Source organism: Oxyura jamaicensis, chromosome Z, assembly GCF_011077185.1.
Source record: "Oxyura jamaicensis isolate SHBP4307 breed ruddy duck chromosome Z, BPBGC_Ojam_1.0, whole genome shotgun sequence".
NCBI lineage: Eukaryota > Metazoa > Chordata > Aves > Anseriformes > Anatidae > Oxyura > Oxyura jamaicensis.
In genome coordinates, this window is record NC_048926.1 from 62880778 (window position 1) to 62901158 (window position 20381).

Sequence of the window (20381 nt, forward strand, 5' to 3'; positions counted from 1 at the left end):
GAAAACAAAACAAAACAAACCCTTCAAGCTTTTCATTTAATTCAGTAATTATCCCCTGCTTTCCTCTTGGTCCAGCCTTTCTGTGCCAAAGTGTAGAGTATTGCCTAGAGCCTAATTCTCTACATTTCACAATTGCACTGCTTTTGTTTGTTGGTTTGGCTTGGTTTGATTGTCAGGAGACTTCTCCCTACCCTATCTGTACACTGAAACAGTAAAGAGATCCAGAATACTACAGGAAAATTCAGAGGAAAGAATAAGATTGCTCTGTTTATCAGAGTTTGTAGTGTTTCTCTTGAAAGACAGTACAACTTGACAACTTTCTGTCTCTGTCCAGTAAGAAAGCTTGTACAAATGATATATGAGAAGACAGCCAATTGTAAAAGAGAGAAAAATTAACTATTTATTTATGCATTTTATGACAACACTTCCAGACACTCCATTAGGATTTAAACAAAATATTTTTGTCTACATTCTTTTTATTTATATGATTGTATGGGTTGTTTTTGCTTAGTCTTATACCTAAAACATTAGTGATTGGACATAGGTTCTTTCTTCCATGTGTTATATCATTCAGTCCAAAATGGATACATGTTTATACTGCTATCCATACAAATCATATCATTATATATAAATGTAAAGAAATTTTAAACTTAATGTATAAATAGAGCAACACACTATCTGATCTCCTAGAAACACAGTCCTCGTCCTGCTGAAAAGATACCCATTAGCTGTCTCTAAATTATTAAATTAAGCCAACTACACTAGTAAAATAAAATAAAATTGATAAAATGGAAAAAGCACCAATTTTTATGTTGAGCAGCTAAGTCAATTCTTTGTATCTGAGAGGTAAATTGTCATAGACTTAATTATATAAGATTTTTTCCATGGTTTCTACAAATATTTTTGATTCCTGTGCAACTAATCAGGTTGCTTTGGCAAAGCTGACTTGGAAATATTGTTGGAACTCTTGCTGGTGTGGGGTTTGAAATAGAAACAGAAAGAAAGGCAGCACATGAGTGATGTTGGAATCACATTCTGATTGTTTCCCATTCCTATGAATTTAGACCTAGAATGTCTCCTAGGTCTGAATGCCTAATGAGTGTATGTGCATAGCTTTTCTGTACAGATCTCTCTGGTGGAGGAGGCACAGCAGAATCATGAATTTCCCATGCTCCTTGCAGACAAATTGTTAAAGCTATTCCAATACTTCCTTGGCTTGAAAGCCTCAGGACAGTTCATTTCAGTCCCATTTTGCAGTGAAAACATTTCAAAGGTGTCACGTTTGTTTCAAAGCACAAGTGAAACAAGTGATGAAAATATTAAAAAAGTCATGGAATAAATTCAGTTTCTTCTCAGCATTACCTGCAATGATGTCTTGAGTATATTCAGAGACCTTAGTAAGAAGTGAGAAGATTTCAAAGTAGGAAAAATAGTTAATCAGTTCCATTGTTAATCAAAACTAAAATCCCTTACTGAATTTCTGTATGATATAGTTACATTTGACTTGGCAAGAAGGGACAAATTTGACTTGGTCTTTATTTTCAAACATCTTCTCTCAGAAAATTATACTGAAAAGACGTATGTTTAATGAAATAGTAGTCCCACTGCACTTACAGAACCTTGGTGATGTTCACTTGATTCACTAGAACAGGGTTGGTTTGCCATCTCCTTTACTTTATGGGAAGTAGATCCTTTAGCACAGCATAGTTTTCTGCTTTTCAGCCCCAAGGCAACAAATAATGTCCCATCGTGATTACAGAGCTTCCTGCAGACAGATGGGACTAATCTCAGTGCTCTGTCAATTTAGTAATCTATTCCAATCAGGACTTTAAGGATTTGATAGACCATCTGTAGCCAAATGAGACAGATTCAAGACAGGTCAAAAATTGGGCAGTTTTCAGATAATTTTTTTTGCAGTTGCATATAGATAATCAGGGGAGAATGGGGGAGGGGGCAGGGGAAGACTAAGGAAACCTCACCTGTATCCCCAGTACTGTAGAAATAAAATTCTATTTTAAGTATTCTATTACTAAAGTTGTGACTGGGAAAACTGAGTAAAACCCTTTATATGAGACTTTATGAGTTGAAAGGGGCAGACAAAGTTGTATGCAAATTGTGTCCAATTCAGGTGAATATTTTTGAAGAGATGTTTCATTTCAAAGTACTACCAGCAAAATGAATTGCTTTTCAGATCAAACAAGACATTTTTTGAGTACAGAACATTTCGTTTCATTGAAGTAGAGCTGGAAAAAAACGGTATTTTGAGTTGCCTGGAGATAACCTTTTCATTCTCCTTTTGCAATTCAAGCAAAATAATCTAAAATAGCTTGTTACACTTAGAGCTCCATCAACAACAGCCACATTCAATAAATACACATTCATGTATATTTATTTTCTAACATCTGTCTGTTAATTCCGGCCTTAGATTTGAAAAAATCTTTTGTTTCAATGCACGATCCTGTCCATACAGTTTTGTTGATTTCATTGGGAGTTTGGGGTCAACAGTTCTGTTTGCAAGTTGTGTCACCATTAGCCAAGTGTAAGTGTAGTACCCTCTATGTAAAATATAAAATGAATTAAAAAGGCTTTTAAAATACACAGACCCTAATTATTGCTTCGGTACATAGCAGAAGTAACAGATGCAGAAACAAAAGCTTCTCTCTCTCTTGTTCGTGTCTTGCACTTAATGCAAAATCCTTGCGTTATTAGTCTTGCACATAGTGCAAAATCTTACACATAATGCAAAATTTCTCCTCTATGTTTTAGGAGAAATGATGTTGTTCTATACTTAAATATCACAGATCCACTTCCCATTAATTTTAGTGTTTTTTTTTGTTGTTGTTTGTTTGTTTTGTTTGTTTGGTTTTAGCTCACATTGCCCAATATGATTCAATTGTGTGAAAATGTTTAGACATATTCTAAACAATTACAGTGAAACAAGTTAATAACAACATATTTATATATAATAACAGCTTTTTTTTTTTTTTTACATAAAATAAAAGTTATATGTAAAAAAAGAAAAGTTATTGTGCTGCAATATTGATTTGAAGCTATTGCAGTTTCTGTATACTCTTCAGATAATCCTTGTCTTTCATCAGCTCCCCTTAACTGTGAGAATTAAATGACATTTCCTTAATCTTTCCAACCTACTTTGCCATAGAGCTAAGCTGTAAACAGTAGCTGTTAATCTGAAAGTTCTATCTAGGATTTCAAAGAATAGGTTTATGAATGGTTTTAAAATAACCTTTGATACTAGACATAGAAACTTCCTATTCTCCTTCTGGTGTTGTAAATCAAGGAAAACATTTTTGCAAACTGCTTAGTGTATAAAAATATTTTTTCCAGTGTGCATCCAGTGTAATGTTTTTGAAATGAACAAGGGAGTGAAACTTTGTTTCACTTAAACTTTCAGGAAAGTAATTAATATAACCTGGGGAGATTTTAATAAATACATGTGCTTAGAGCAAACAATGGTAAAAATTTTGAAATGTAATTTGTGATAGTGTGGTATTTCTGGTCTTTTCTTCTCAAATCCCTTCCAACATAATCACACCAAACTACAATTCTTCCTTGAGTGACTTCTTAGCCTGAAGATTTTTGAGTAAGTTCTTTGGTTTAGCTTGGTTTTGCAATCTAATCACTACTGTGTATAGATGTGCGTTAATGGCATGTTAGAAAAAAAGTGTGAAAAAAGTTAAAGGAAATGACTGTATTTAATAAACATAAAAGACACCTTCTCCTTCTCTAATTTTTAATCCAAGGATGCCTCCACATAAATAGACTCAAAGACAGAGAAACACAGAATAACAGGTCTGCTTATATGGTTTGTTAAACACAAGATAGAGCTGTACTGCAAAACCCCTGCTTCTGTCATGACTAGAAAAGTAATAACATGTTTAGAAAAGAACATGCTTTAATGAAGACGCATCTGATGTAGGGAAGGAAAGGAAATTCTTCCATCTAGGCTGTCATAGAAAACTGTCTAAACACATCCATGCTCATTTTCTGCAAGCTGCAGGGATAAAAATAGTCAAGATCAAATTAATTTTACAAGCCTATTGCAACCGGAAATTTCACCTCCATTAGACTCTGTCCATTACATTCACTGATCTTCACTCTCCAGCCTCCCCCCAAGAAGACATTCAGTGGGAATTCTGATTTATGTTTCTTTCATTAGAGTCAGATTTGAGATAACTTGCTCTCAGCTTTAATCTAGCTTGCTGGAAGCAGGGAGAAGCTCTTTGAGAAAGCAATAGAGGGAGGGGAAAAGGGAGAATCTACTTAAAAACCATTGACATGTGAAACCCACCGTTTCTAATTGTTCTGAAAGTGTAAGGTAACTCTAAAATCTGTATAATGCACTCAGTCATGCACTATCCAAATTTGTATTGCATTTCAATAGAATCCAGATAAGAAATATTAATCTTCATTTAAAATGTTTATTGCTTATAGTATAAAAATACACATTTTTGTCTACAAATTAACTTGTGCTTGGTACATTCCTTAAAACTTTTAAAATTAGTTAGACAGTAGAGACAGCATAGTTTGGAAAATTGTGAGTCTAAGAAGGGCCTTCCTAAGAAGAGTATAAAGAAAGGACAGCTGATAGTAATGGTATATCAGAAACTTCAAAAGTTTGCGCTGCAGCAAAGATGTTTCCTGCTGTCTTTTTTCACTTGCCAACAATTCCTTCTGTACCCCAGATGGAGTAACTGACATGAGCCTAAACACATTGGTAAATTGGGGAAGCACTTTGAACAGTAGTTTGAAATCAAAGGAATAAAGGTGATTTAGATGAGAGGAATTATTCTTTCTTCCTGTCTCTTGCAAAGGACCAGTATGGGAAGAAGACTGCTTGAGTTGTTAAATGTAAGTATAGGCAAGGAAAAAAATATGAATTTATTCAATTATCAGCTGTGTGTAAAGCTTTCCATTGGTGTTAATGAAAAATCTTAACTCCTTAAATATAACTATTGCAAGACTTGACAACTTGTGTAATACCCAGTGAGAAGGAATGAAGTGAAAGTGAATGAAGTTCATCATATATGTTGATAAACAAAGGCAGAGGAAAGATCTCCATTGGTTGAAGAGGATTGGGTTTGAGGTTATTTAGGCAAGCTAGACACCCATATATCTATGAGGCCCAATGGGATGCACCCAAGTATGCTGAGGGAACTGGTGGGCGTTATTTCTAAGCCACTCAACAGGTCATGGAGAACAGATGTGCCTGAGGACTGGTAGAAAGCCAATGTTACTCCGGTGTCCAGAAGGGTGTGCTGAGTCTGGCTGGGGTGGAGTTAACTTTCCCTGCAGCAGCCCATATAGTCCTGTATTCTGCACATGTAGCTAGAACAGCATTGGTATCACACCAGTGTTGTGTCTATTGCAATACTGGCACTACACCCGGATTCTCTCCAACCCCCCAAGAGCCAGCAGGCTGGGGGTGGGCAAGAGATGGGGAAGGGACATCACTAAGGCAGCTGACCTAAATTGACCAAATGGATATTCCATGCCATGTGGTGTCATACTCAGAAATAAAAGGTGGAAAAGGGGAAGGATGGGGGGAGGGGCTCTCATTATGGAAGTGTCTGTCCTCCCAAAGAAAAGAACCTCTATGAGTATTGAGGCCAAGCTCTGGAAGTGTGGGATCCTTGAGTGGGGTAGATCAAGAACTGGCTGGACAGCAGGGCTCAGAGGGTTGTGCTCAAGGGTGCCGAGATTAGTTGGAGGGCTGTGGCTAGTGGTGTTCCCCAGGGTCAGTATTGGGTCCAGCGCTATTCAACTTATTCATCAATGATCTGGATGAAGGGACAGAGTGCACCCTCATCAAGTTTGCAGATGATACAAAGCTTGGTGGTGTGGCTGACACACCACCTTTGTGGCCATTCAGAGTGACCTGGACAGGCTGGAGATTTGGGAGGAGAGACCTCATGTCTTCTTGTGACCTTGTCACAAGGGCACATGTCACAAGCAGACCTTGTCGCAAGGGCAAGTGCAAGGTCCTGCACCTGGGGAGGAACAAACCAGGGCAGCAGTACAGGTTGGGGGCTGACCTGCTGGACAGCAGCTCTGCAGAGATGGACTTGGGAGTCCTGGTGGACAACAAGTTAACCTTAAGTCAGCAGTGTGCCCTTGTAGCCAAGAAGGCCAATGATATCCTAGTCTGCATCAGGAGGAGTGTGGATAGAAGGTCGAGAGAGATAATCCTCCCCTTCAATTCAACTCCAGTGAGGCCAATATTTTGTGCAGTCCTGGGGATCCCAGTACAAGAGGGATGCAGAACTTCTAGAGAGGGTCCAGCGTGATGATTAAGGGATTGGAGCATCTGTGAGGAAAGCCTGTTTAGCCTAGGGAAAAGGAAATTGAGAGGGGATCTTATCAACCTCTATAAATGCCTGAAGGAAAAATGTAAAGAGGATAAGGCTAAACACTTCTCGGTGGCCAGTGATAGGGCAAAGAGTAATGTATATATATGGAACCACAAGTGGTTTCATCACCATACAAGGAAGAACTTCTTTATGTTTCAGGTGAAAGAGCACTGGAACAGGCTGCCCAGAGAGGATGTGGACTCTCCTTCTTTGGAGATATTTAAAACCTGCCTGGATGCAATCCAGTGTAACATGCTCTATGTGACCCTTCTTGACCAAGGGGCTGGACCTCACTGGAGGTTCCTTCAAACCTCAACCATTCTGTGATTCTCTGATTCTGTGAAAGCTAGAATAGGATGGGTTAAGGAAACACAGTATTTTCCATGTGTTTGTGAGCTATTCTTGGGCTGAAGACAGTAGCTTGTGCTTCTGGGCCTGGGAGAATTAGTAACATACTCAACATTTGGATGAGCTGGGGTTTAACCTGTTTCCAGCCTGAAAAGCAACAGTTAAGGAATTGTACAAGAAGCAAGAAATCCAAAGGTGTTTCTGAAGTCAAAATATGGGAAGACACCAAAGTGGAGTGAGGAGAAACAAAAATGTGGTATATATTGGAAAATAAAATGTATTCCCTTTCTTCTCTTCCTGTCCTTCCCCACCACCAAACTGAAAATGTCTTTCTGTCTGAACATTGTGTGAAGCTACTAGATTCTAGTGTCTTTTTCCGTAAATACAGATACTCTTCGCTCAATAAATATCTTTTTCAATGTCATCATAAGATATTTGAGTGAAAAACAAGCTGATTTAATAAGAGTCATTTTTAATTATTTAGTAAGTTTAATTACCAAAAGTGTTGCTGAGAAATAGAGATGTTACTTTTCAGATAAAATCATAAAATCATTGTTAAAGAAATTACGAATCAAGAATTTGAGATGAATAGAAAGCTTCTGTAGGTAACTAAGTCTTCTAAAGATTGCACTGATATGTGTGACAATATTGGAAAAACTGCTTAAACAATTGTTATTTTTTTTTAAACCTGGTCAGTTACATTTATTCTAATATAAAACATATTTTGTTCCAAAAATGAATTGTTTCTTGTGACCTCTGATCACAATAACATTCAGAAGCAGGCATTAGTATTTCCTGTTGTTCTAAAATAGAGCACCTCCTGTTAGTGAGGATAGCTATTATATTCATGAAATAAAATTTAAAAAAAGCAGAGTACAAAAGTTGTAAAACCACCATTTTACTTCCTTATGTCACAGTTTATGACAAAATGAGACAATGAAAAATGTGCTCAACTATAAAATTAACTAAGTGTAATTAAATTGGGTAATGGGGCATTTATAATATGCACTTTTCAAGAACAAACAAACAAAATATAGTTTATGCTTAAAATCATGTTTAAAATCATATATTTTGCCCATGGGATCACAAATGGGTGGACATTTCTCTCTCTCTCCTTCCTTCCTTCCTCCTTTCTCTCACTGTTAATGTCTCTTTCACTCTCTGTCTCTCTCTCTCATTTCCAACTCAGATATGTTGTTAGTCCTCTTCCATTATGAAAACAGGTATAAATAGCTGAAAGTCTTTGAGCATTTCAAGAGAATTGTAGGGATTTCTTATGTAAGAATCACAGTTTTTGATTTGGAGATTGGCCCACATTTTTGCAAATCACTTATTTGGATTATTTAATACCTGTTTGGGTTGATTAGTCAAATTGTGAAAAATCCAGGTCCATCTGTACCTGATCAAGATATCACTATATAACTGTGATTGTAACAAGATGTTGTGATTATAGTGTCTGAAGTGTATATCTTCAAAGTAACAGAGATAATTTAGTTTCAAATACAGTTTTATGCTGTTTCATAGGTTTTTCTAAATTCAGATAGTTAAAAAAATTTTTTTTACCTTAAGTCTGTTTCTTTTGAAAATCTAATTTTCTATACAAATGTTAGTGAAGAATTTATGCATGCAATAATATCAGTATGAATTCTTAGGTATGGTAACCTATGAAATGATCTTAGCAAGAAGAAATACTCATTAGTTGTAGTCATTAAAGATACAGTAAATTTCTGATATGCATATATAGTCTTTCTTTCTTTCTTTCTTTCTTTCTTTCTTTCTTTCTTTCTTTCTTTCTTTCTTTCTTTCTTTCTTTCTTTCTTTCTCTCTCTCTCTCTCTCTCTCTCTCTTTCTCTCTTTCTCTTTCTTTCTCTCTTTCTCTCTTTCTCTCTCTCTCTTTCTCTCTTTCTCTCTTTCTCTCTTTCTCTCTCTCTCTTTCTTTCTCTCTTTCTTTCTCTCTTTCTTTCTCTCTTTCTTTCTCTCTGTCTGTCTTTCTCTCTGTCTGTCTTTCTCTCTGTCTGTCTTTTCCTTCCTTCCTTCCTTCCTTCCTTCCTTCCTTCCTTCCTTCCTTCCTTCCTTCCTTCCTTCCTTCTCTCACTGTTTCTGTCTCTTTCACTCTCTGTCTCTCTCTTTTTTTTTTTTTTTTTCTCTCTCTCTTTCTTCTTCTTTTTATATTTTAGACACTCCATTAAGACTAAGGTAACATTTCAGTTCATTTATCTGGAATTAGATTGAGATATAACATTAAAGTTGCCTGTAAACAGCAATAACTCTTTATGAAGATGTTTTTAGTAAGTAATTTAGGCTGAAGATCCTCACTCAAACACCATTCTGTTTAGTATGTGTGACATGCATTACAGACACTTTTTTTTTTTTTTTAATGAAGATCACTGTAATAGCCAAATTATTATTATTATTATTATTATTATTTACCAAAAATATGTACAAAGAATGTTTCTTTGGCTGAATCTATGTAAGGTTGTTTAAGTTTAATTATATACTATCCTTGAACACCCTTGCTGTGGGTCACAGCTACTGACTGTATTTATGTATTAAAATGCCTAAAAATATAATATGGCTAAGAAATACTTTTAATGAAGTTGTAGAATTTCCAGTTTGCCTACTTGACTTTCCTGCATACATATATATATATTCTTAATGATGTTTAGGGTTTTGTCTGCATTTAAAGAATCTTTCATTTTCAGCATGGTGGACTAGATAAAACAGAAACACATAAATAAGCCTCTACATAATATCCAACTAATTGCCTTCCTTCCTCTGTGGGGAAAAAAAATGCAAAGTTTTGTTTGATTGTATTGTATTGTTTTGTTTGGTTGGTTTTGTACAATGGAGTAGGTGGCTGGAAATATGTGTTTGTTTGTTTGTTTTAAATATATCAGAAGTAAGCATGGATTTGTGTTAATATCTAGCAGGACAAAATTCAGTGTTAACTCTGTGAACATACATTCAGTTTTCCCTCAGTCATTATTCATTTAAAGCTTCTTTTTATCTTCTCTTTATCTCTCTGTTCCTATACGAACTGAGAGCTCTGAACAACACTAATTCTTCTCAACCTTTGCATATAAGGCTCATTTCCAGTATGCAGTACACACCGTAAGGGCACATCTATACTCTGGACTTGTATGAGTCTTCCACACCAAAAAGCCCCATGGTTATGCTTGGGGCATGGCAACTTCAGCAGAGCTCTGACAGGAGACAGCATCATGCTAAGGTCTTCACCAAGTTCTGTCCTGATTATGATATTGATGTTTGAGTAATTTTACTGAAATTCTTAAAAAGAATTTGGTATAAATATATTTTTATTTTTTTTTGACAATGAACTTCAAATGTTCTTCCACAAACTTTTAGGCTAGATTCTAGCCTGAATTTTCAGTTTAAGTTTTGCTCATTAAAGAAATCTCTTGGTTATTGTAACAATAATATTACTATTCAAGATCCTTGAACTTCCAGTGTGAAGCAGTGCAGGAACTCAATCTGATGCAGTCTCTGTGGTGTTGAGGGGAGGGGAAAGAGATTTACAGATGAGTAATTCCTTATACTTGCTTTGTCTCTTAACTTTTCATAAGGTTCCCATTACTGACAAACATTAGCAGTGAGCAAGCACTCTAATCACATTTAACATCTGCTGTACATTAGTTGCATATAGAATTTAGCAATTCTAGAACAGAGGAGTTAGATTTTTTCCTCATGCATTCATTATTGACATTCAGTTTGAGCTACATTATAAAATCAGTGTTGAGTATGGGTCTCTTGGTCTAAGCTCAGTCTCAAATGAATTGTAAGCATGACTTGAAATAAAGTATAAGCCCTGTGTTCACAAATGGACTGCATAACAGCCACCTGAAACAGTAACATTTCCATGCAAGAGAGCATAGATAGAGCAAGTACTTGGTAGTTTACTACACTTATTGTTATTGCTAAATGGCTGTAATTAATTTAGAAGAATGTTGACCTTACCGGATGATTCAGCACAACATAGCTGAATGTGCATGAGTGAACCTGTGTATACAATGCATTACTGTGTATTTTTCCTTTTTACATGTAATAAATTCAGGAGATTTGATATTATTTATGGAGGCAAATAACAGAAGGCACTAGTGAAAAACATTCTGAGAAAAAAAAATCCACTCATTTCTCTGTATACAATATACATATCTGGCATTCTACTGCTGTGCAAAAAGAATAAAAACTGTGACATAGCTTTCTTTTATGAGTTTCTATGCTCACTACCTCTCCATGTAATTTCTAGGTTATAGATATGAAAACAATTACTACATCACTAAAGGGTTATTGAGATTTGCAGCTAAAATAGAAATAAAACACAGTGTTCAAATGCAAACACTGAATTTCTTCTGACACAGTATAGTAATTTTCAACAGAGTCTCTGATTGTGCTTGAATATGCACCTGCAGAATGATATTGTTATGTGTGGCCAAAAGAAGTGGAAAACAATGCTGTATTTTTCTTTCTTCCTGAGTATCTCAGTTACATGTACCTTGTTTAATTAGGTATGGCTAATGATTATCTGTGCTGGTCTATGCCTTGAATTTAAATTGAGCAACAGGACCAGTCATTTCCTAATGATTCTATTAAGGCTGCTTTAAATTCAAGAGATTATTTTATTCAGGTATGGAAATGCTTGAGGTATTATGATTAAAATCTACCACTATCCTCTATAAAAGCTGAAAAAAAATATATGCATTGAAGGTGACAAAGATAGATGAGATTTGTGTTGCTTTTTGCTTGACAGCATTTTCCCAAAACATATGTTCAGTGCTATCAGGGCTATTACAGAGAGCACTGACTAATCAGGGAGACAGATTCACAAACAGTGATTGCAACACATGGTGGCCTCTCAGTGTTAAAAAGGACCATCACAGTCATTTGTAAACATGGTCAGATAATGTGAGTATTTATCATTCTGATTTTTTCAGCCACAATCTTAAAACATGGAGATCTTTGCTCACTCCTTCTGCAGTTTGGAGAGGAAAATGTTTTAAGCTGTGCTTGCTGCTTCAAGAAGGAAGTGAGAGAAAATTCTGACAGCTTTTTAATGGCCTTAATATTGATTAAGTGTATTAGAAACATTACTTTTAAGAGCAATCAGCAACTTTTGTCATTTTAATGACAAGCTGCCATTAATTATGGTTGTCTATTTTAAGCAATGACAATACAAAACCTCTTGTATATCAAATGCTACAACTGACCGGAGAAGTCTAAATCTAGTAGCAGGCAGAAGCAGCTGAAATTTACATGAATGATATAGCCAGTGGTAAATGCTCTGCTGACCTAATTTTACAGCTGCTCAGAGAAGATATTTGTAAATGGATTTATGACTGGATCTACTGCAGTCACATGGAGTGAATACAATATCTTCTATTATGAGAGATTTCTGTGGTATGTGCACAAACTGTTAGAATCAGTCATAACACTATTCAGTAGAAGAGTCAAAAGCTTATAGATGCCAGGGTAGTGTCTGCTAATTTAAGAGTTACAGACATCAGAGTTTTTTATTAATCTTGCCGTCATCTCTTCAATAAAATCAAACTGAGGGTAGCAAGCAGTATCAGATTTGTCCTGCAAATCTGTAAAGTTATTTTGCATTTGTGTTACTGGTGGATTCTATGAAAAATTACTATTGTTCTTTTGTGCACCCTAGTTTTCCATTATCTTTCTTTAAAATGTTCCATTAATTTGTCAATTTGTTCCTTGCTTTGTGAATCCAAGTTGCTTACAGGAACTATTTTTCTTGTTTCAGATTTCAGGAAATGTGCAGTATGGATGGAAAACAAAACAAAACAAAACAAAAACAAACAAACAAACAAACAAAAAACGAACCTCATCGGACATTTTGGTAAATTTCTTTACAAGTGATTTTTTTTTTTTTTTTAAATATATATATATATATTTGTTAGTGCCAGCTTACTGGTGTATTACACATATCAGGTTTGAAGGTCTTAACTAATAGGATCCTAGCCGTCTCCTTTGCAGAGACATGAGTCTAACCTTAACTGTATTGGAATCAAGAGAAATTTCTTAATGAACCCATAAGAGGTGCATTCTGCCCAAGAGATCTTTCTCTCAACTAATTTTCTTGTTAGGTATTTTAAATTTCATCCTTAATTTAGCCTACTAGTTTTTGTTGTTGTGGTGTTTTCATTTATTATTATTATTATACTTTTTGTGTGTGTGTGTGTGTGTATGTGTGTGTGTGCATTTGTGTTTTTTGTTTGTGTTTCTGGTTTTTGTTTGTCTTCTTTTTCTAAATTCCCTTTACACTCTTTAATATACTTAGTTCTTCTGATAGTTTGTATTTACTAAGGAAGAAGTAATGTATCTGCCATCACATAAACCCTAGACTGCAACACAGAAGAAAACTTTACTTTACTTTGCAATAAAATTTGATTGTTCATATTTTAAAACTCTGCATTTATAACAACTGATGGCCAGTGACCATTCATCATATTGGATCTAGAGGGCTTCCTGATAATTATTTCCAAGGTTCATTTAAAAAAAAGTTTGCAGTGTTTACCCTTTTCCAGACAGAACAATTGTCTTCCTGCTTCTTCATACAGGGCAACTGCTCTGGCCTCAGCCACCTCAGGGCCCTATGCAGAACTCAGTCTCTTTAATTGGTGTTTTTCCTGTACTGAGGGGTTGAAGACTGGACATCATGGTATCTTGGTGATACTGATTTTTCCAGAACTGTTCCCAGAACTTCGTTAGCTATGATACAATCCTAAATATTACGGAATGATCTACCCTATCACACTAAGTAATAGACAGGTGCTTTGAATGTAACCTGTATTATTCAGTGATAAGTTATTGAGTCAAAATGGGATCTGTGTCAAAATGGAGGACTGTGTCTTATCAATGTAATTGAATATTAAACTCCATGTGAGATGGATTCATGATAACCAGTTATGAGTCGGAAAACTGCTCTGAATGAAAGACTGTGTAAACTTCTCCATAGCCTTCCAAAACTAGGAAGAAATTTTAATTTGCTTTTCTCAAAGCTCATTTGCTTTTGAATGTGAGATTTCTGCATTCTTCATTCATGGAGGTGAGATTAAATGTAGGATGAAAACAAGGTGGGATGAAAGTAGGATGTCTAACACACCAAACAGACAGATTTGCATTGCTCAGCTGAATCAGTCTACTGCACTAATGAAATATGAACTACACTGTAATGTATGTTCTGACCTTAAAATTTCAATCTATTTATTTATTTTTTCTCTGTTGGCCTCTGAAAGACAACCATATACTCACAAGTGTGTTTAGTAAATTACCTCAGATGATGCTCTGCAAATGTTACTTATATCATATGAAATTTTAGGCTCTTAAAGATCAACCCAGAAATCTTTCTATGCACTTTTAACAAATCTCTGTGCATGGAGTGATTAAAAGCATGACAAAGGTTCCAAAATATCATATTTTTCCAGCTGTAGCTGATTTCTCTGTATTTTAATGCAGGTTTATGTATGCAAATATTTAATACTCATAAAAATTACTTATCATAATGCTGATCTTTGTCAAACAGGTCTCATTGTTTCTTGTTCAACTTGAGGCATTTGTGTATGTCCATACAGAGCCAAGGAGAGAAAACAACTGATTTTACAGCTAAACATTCTTCCTAATTTTGGTGTTACACAGTTCTTGTCATTGTCACAAAAATTATGTTGTATGAAAAGTACTTTTTCACATAGTTTCAAAGGTGAAAATTAATCTGTTATATGTGTTGGGAATAGAGGGTTTAAGACATGGGAATGGGGAAAAAATATTTAACTACGCAACAAGAACCATTTGTTTTCCTGAACAAGTGCTTTTTTTCTTGCTTTCACTCACAGTCCATGTCAAAATTTGAATAGTAAAAGATTGTAACTGTGTCCACTAGCTCTATTGTGCTTTTAAAGTAATAAAAATAACAGATTTTATATGTATAAAAGAGCACAAAAATTGTTCTCTCGTAAAAGTAAAAAGAGATACTTCCTATTGGAGCTATGAGGGGGTCTCCTTAAAGGCTTCACATTGTCATGATTTCAGGAGTATTTTGGTAAATTTACTGTCTATATACTGTCTATGGAAGCAAATGGACACAACTTGCAAAACCATTAATAATATTGCTCAATGAAAAATTTGAAATAAACATTCTCCTGAATGCAAACAGCTGGAAGAGAGACTAATAGCATCAATCAATTTATGTTTACTTTAAGTGTAAATGGAATGTCCTGAAGGGCTCATTGATACTATTCAGCTTTGGGTCTTTTCCAGCATCAATATCTGTGCACTTACACTTGGTGTTGTTTACTTGTTGCTATAAACACTACAACATTTGCAAAAAATCTATGTTTTCTTGCTATGAAAAAAAAAAAACAAAAACAAAAAACAAAAAACATAGAACTAGCTAGAATTTGAATTCTATTATTTCAGTCTTGAAAACACATGTAGATTTTAATATTTTTTAAAGTTTCATGTAACAGCTCTACAAAGCAAGTGTAGTTTCCTCATTTTCTCCTCCAGCGATTCTGCAGTCAAGTAACAGATACAGTATATGGATTTAGTCCTGGTTTTGGTTAGGCACCTGGATCTTTGCCACTTTTATGAAGAAAAACCTCTCATGGCTTCACTGGGACTTCGGCTTACATAATGAATGCGGGAAAGCCCTGTTCTGTCATTAGAAATACGAGTAAACCAAGAGAGCTGTAATTCCATGGTTATGTGAATTTGAGATACTAATTGAAACCATTCAGACAGAAATCTAGACAAAACCTACTTATATTTAACTCATTAAAGCTGTCCCATATGACTAATTCTTTTTCCTGGTTATAGTTCTAGACAACAACAACAACAATAATAATAATAATAATCGATTTGTAAATGGAGGAAATACGTAATTGTGAAAAATACTCATATTCTTATTTACTGTCTTTTAAATTATAGTAAATAATTTTATAACGTGCAAAATTTCTTAATAGTAGAAACATTGTCTCAAGAACTACTAAAGACTACTTCAAGACATCTTCAATTTCTCTGTTTTCTCTGTCTCTTTGTCTCTATCTCTTTTTTGTAAGTTGCCTTTGTAAAACTCACTTTTTACAGATTCCTAGGGTTGTCGTCATCAACACATAATCACAGTGGGTGAGAATGTCATGAATTTTGTGGTAATCATGAGAGATGTGAAGTAACCCAATAGATTTTTACTGGTCCCTTTAAAAGGTATTCCATTTCCTCTCAGCTTAAAAGCTGTTCCTTCACTTCAGACCGCAAAATACCGTCTTCACTCCTGCTACAACTGAACTAAGACCAAGAACTTTGCTACTGCCAGACTAAAAAATACCATGGTTAAATTTTATCCTGGGGAGATTACCACCACCACTCAATGACCCTGTGCTTGGGATAGGCCAACAGAAAACTCATTAAAGCTCTCCCAGATAGCTAATTCTTTTTTCTGTTTACAATTGCAGATTTTCTAAGTTTATCTACATTCATAAATATCCATATCATCACAATACATTTGATATGATGATTTTAACCCAATTTATATTTAATGTATAAGATTTAATTCAAACTTGAGAAACTTGAGAATACCACTCTTTCCTCCCCTCCTAGGGGGAAACTTATTCTATACCTTATTTCCAACTGTTGCTTAGGATTTTCAGTAAGGTTGATTTTTCAGACCTTTATTTTCCTTTTGAATAACAAATTCGAAAAAAAAAATAGAAAAGAAAAAGAAGAAAAAAATAATTTAATTAAAAAAAAAAAAGAAGGTAGACAGTTTCTTGGAGATGAAAAAGAAGGTAGACAGTTTCTTGGAGATGTTTCCTTTTTAGTTTATTTAATTTTAAACTGCTTCAACATTACATAATAAAATGTTGCAGTACGACATCTCATCAAATTAACTGTATCATTAAGGTTTAAGATTGTGTTAATTTTAACCTTATTTGTATTAATGTAAAGTGAACTGTTAAAACAGATGTGAAATTGAGATCAATATTTGTAAGTGATATCAACCTGATATTCTAGCAACATTACTTATCTCATTAATTATACTGCAGTAGTCACAGCACTGAATCACTATCTGTAAATATAGGCATATTTAATGTTGACCTTAATTTGTATTACTATCCAAAGAATGCTTTATCTTGAAGATATATCAAAATATTGATTTGAAACTCTAAATTTAAATGGATGTTCCACAGATTTATTGCCTAACAAGAAAGGAATAAATAGCTTTCAAAACCCTTCATCATTTCTAGAGTATTATTCTTATACTAAGAACAAATGTAAACCTGCAGATTCATTACCTTTTCTCAATGACTAGACCATTATCGAACGATTACCTATTTTACCAACAATTTATCTTAACCTTGGTAACAGAGCAAACCAAATTCTTATGTCATACACATCTGATCACAAATGAAAAAGGATTTATGATGCTAATCATAAATCTATTTTTGTACTTGGCTTGTTGAAAAGACACCATGCAGTGTAAAGCATCATGTGTATTATATGTCAAGTATGTGAAAGATAAAGGTATGGTACAGTGTTTTATTGTTCCATTCAGTAGGTTAAAAAATATGAACAGACTGGGTCTGTTTTTTATTCCTTTTATCTCTCTGTGTGTGAGAGTGGTGTATTTAACTTTGTTTAAAACAGGGAACTTGTAGAGGAAATACACAAGACAGTCAAAGGAAATATAAGTTTATGCATATACAACTGTGTGTTACTCTGTGTATCTTTGTAAAATATTGCACAGATAAATTTTCTCAAAATCAAGGATGAACAGGCAATACTGACTAACAGTCATCACTTTAGGTTAACAGTAATGGCTTTAAAATTCCATCTTCTGATCCTAACTAGCTCTATAATTTAGGCCTATATATTTTAAGCCTTTTTCAGTTTTGCTACTCTTTTCCTACACTTTTTCCACTTTCAGTTATAAGCTCCTTATGGTATGTATGCTTTAGTATAACAGCCATAATTTCACTTGGAATTTACTATAATAAAGTAAATAACAAGTATTTTAAAAAGTATTAAAATGTTTCAGATCAATGACTGATGAAACTGATTAAATAAGAGTTAAATTACAGAATCATAGAATGGCTTGGGTTGGGACGGACCTTAAAGATGATTTAGTTCCAACCCCCCTGCCTTGCACTAGAAATCTGAGTGTTAAACCTGATTCTTTTCACTTAGGTTTTAATAGTTGCAATGCAGAACAAATATTGGTGATTTTATTTATCTGAGCAGGTATGTTTATCTGTTGAATGAGAAAGACAAACAGTTTTTTGTTCTTAATAAGAAATGCTTAAGTCTCCATTGTATCATGACACAGTTGCACTGTTTCATATCACAGAATCACAGAATAGTCTAGGTTGGAAGAGACCTCCAAGATCACCGAGTCCAACCTCATAGTTGCATGGAGTTCAAGATCAGTGTTTTAGCTGTTCTGACTTCAGATCAGGAAAGCAATCAGATTTTTTCCAGTTACCAGGGAGCACTTGTACACTTAATACATATTTTATAAATAGAATGCTACTACTGATTCTAGACTTTCCCTTTTTCTGGTTAAGTCCTACCTCAATCCCCTTGTCAGGAACAAGCCAAGACAGGTCTAAAGTTTTCAGGAAAAAGAAAAATCTGAAAGGACCTTTACTGAACTATTAACCAGTGAGTACCAGAAATTAATGAAAAATAATGCAATACCAATACTAGGTTACATAAATATTTAATTAATATACTTTAAAAAAAAACTTTAAAAGTTTAATAATAAGTATAGAAACACAGGAAAGTGTGTGCATTAGTGTCCTTGTTAACTTTTTTCATCCTGTTTGCCTTCTAGCAATTGTATATATATGCATGTGTGTGTGTTTCTTCCGGTCTTTTACCTGTAAGCTCTGTGTCCCTCCTCTACTTGTACAGTAGATATGTCAGCAGTGACCTGGGCTAGCAGGTATTTATCTCTAGCTAAGCTAAACTCCTGTTTCACTCTATTAAGACATCACCTCTGTAGATCTTTCTACCACTTCAGGTTCAACAACCTTCTATATACACCATGTATTTCCTTTGAAACACTTGAAGCACTAGGCTTGACCAGACAAATAATCTGAGAAGACTGAAGAAGACTGAAGAAGACCACTGATTGCAGTAACACTGTGCTTGCTGCAAACAGAGCAGAGAAATAGTTGGTATCAGCCATATTCTTCCAGCAACTCTTCTTGAGAGAGCAGAAGGTACTCCCATTTTAAGTTTTTCATAAAATTATTTTGGGTGAACAACTAAACAGCCCTGCAGAGAAAGACCTAGGGGTTCTGGTGGATGAAAAACTCTACATCAGCCAGTAGTGTGCACTTGCAGCCAACAGCATCCTGGACTGCATCAACAGAAGGGTGACTATCCACCTCTACTCTGTTATTGTGAGTCCCCACTTGGAGTACTGCATCCAGGTCTGGAGCCCCCAGCACAAGAAAGATGTTTATCTATTATAGTGGGTCCAGAGGAGGGCCACAAAGAGGGTCAAAGGGCTGGAGCACCTCTCCTACATAGAAAGGCTGAGAAATCTGGGGCTGTTCAGCCTACAAAAGAGAAGGCTCCAGGGTGACCTCACTGTGACCTTTCAGTACTTAAAGGGACTTCTTATAAAAAAGATGGAGAGCAATTCTTTGCTCAATCAGATATTGACAGGAGGAGGGGAATGGTTTTAAACTAAAAGAGAGGAGATTTAGATTTGAGGTTAGGAGGAAATTATTCCCTCAGAGGGTGGTAAGGCACTGGAAGGGATTGCCCAGAGAGGTTGTGGATGCCCCTTTCCGGGAGTTGTTTAAAATCAGGTTAGGTGAGGCCCTGAGCAACTTGATCTAGTGGGTGGCGTCCCTGCCTATGGCAGAGGTGTTGGAATTAGATGTTTTTTGAGGTCCCTTCCAACCCAACCCATTCTATGATTCTAAATATACATTGTGCTCTAGGATTCCCAGAGCAATGTGTTGACTCAGAACCTCTCTTCTCCTTTGCTTGGAGGCAAAGGAGAGTACTCTCCAGGGCAGGTGCTGACAGGTAATTGGGTTTTTCAGGCTTTTTTCAGTCTGCATTTTAAGAGCTTTCTTGTTCCCTGGAAGCTGTCCTCAATCTCTTCCATGGTTGTTTGGTCTCCTGCCCATGAATAAACTGCAGCTGAATTCTGACATTGATTTCTACAGTCTTGGTCAGAGAGAACTGACATGGTTTAGTGTTGTTATTTAGCCAGAAGCCCTTTTCCATGGCTCTGCAGTCTCTCTGTACTCATTCATGTGCCTTCTGAATCTCTCCTATATTTCTGTGCCCAGTTCTCTGATGGTGGGAAACAGCTGAAAACTGTTAAGTGCAAATGTGGCTTTGAGGCCATTGTGTTTAGCTAGATACACTTTGCTTCTGGCACTATCAGTATGCCACCTTACTCTCAACAGTTACATCAAATTATTGTTCTGTGTTGAAATGGACTGTATGTAACTTTCATATTAATTTATGGCATTGGCAAATAACTTATTAATGCAAAATAATTTTATTGACTCTAACTTCCCCATTAAATTTCATTATTTTTGATTTGCTCACGCAGACACATTGATACGTTAATCATGATGGAGGGTTTAATGTGTTAATGGATCTATTGAC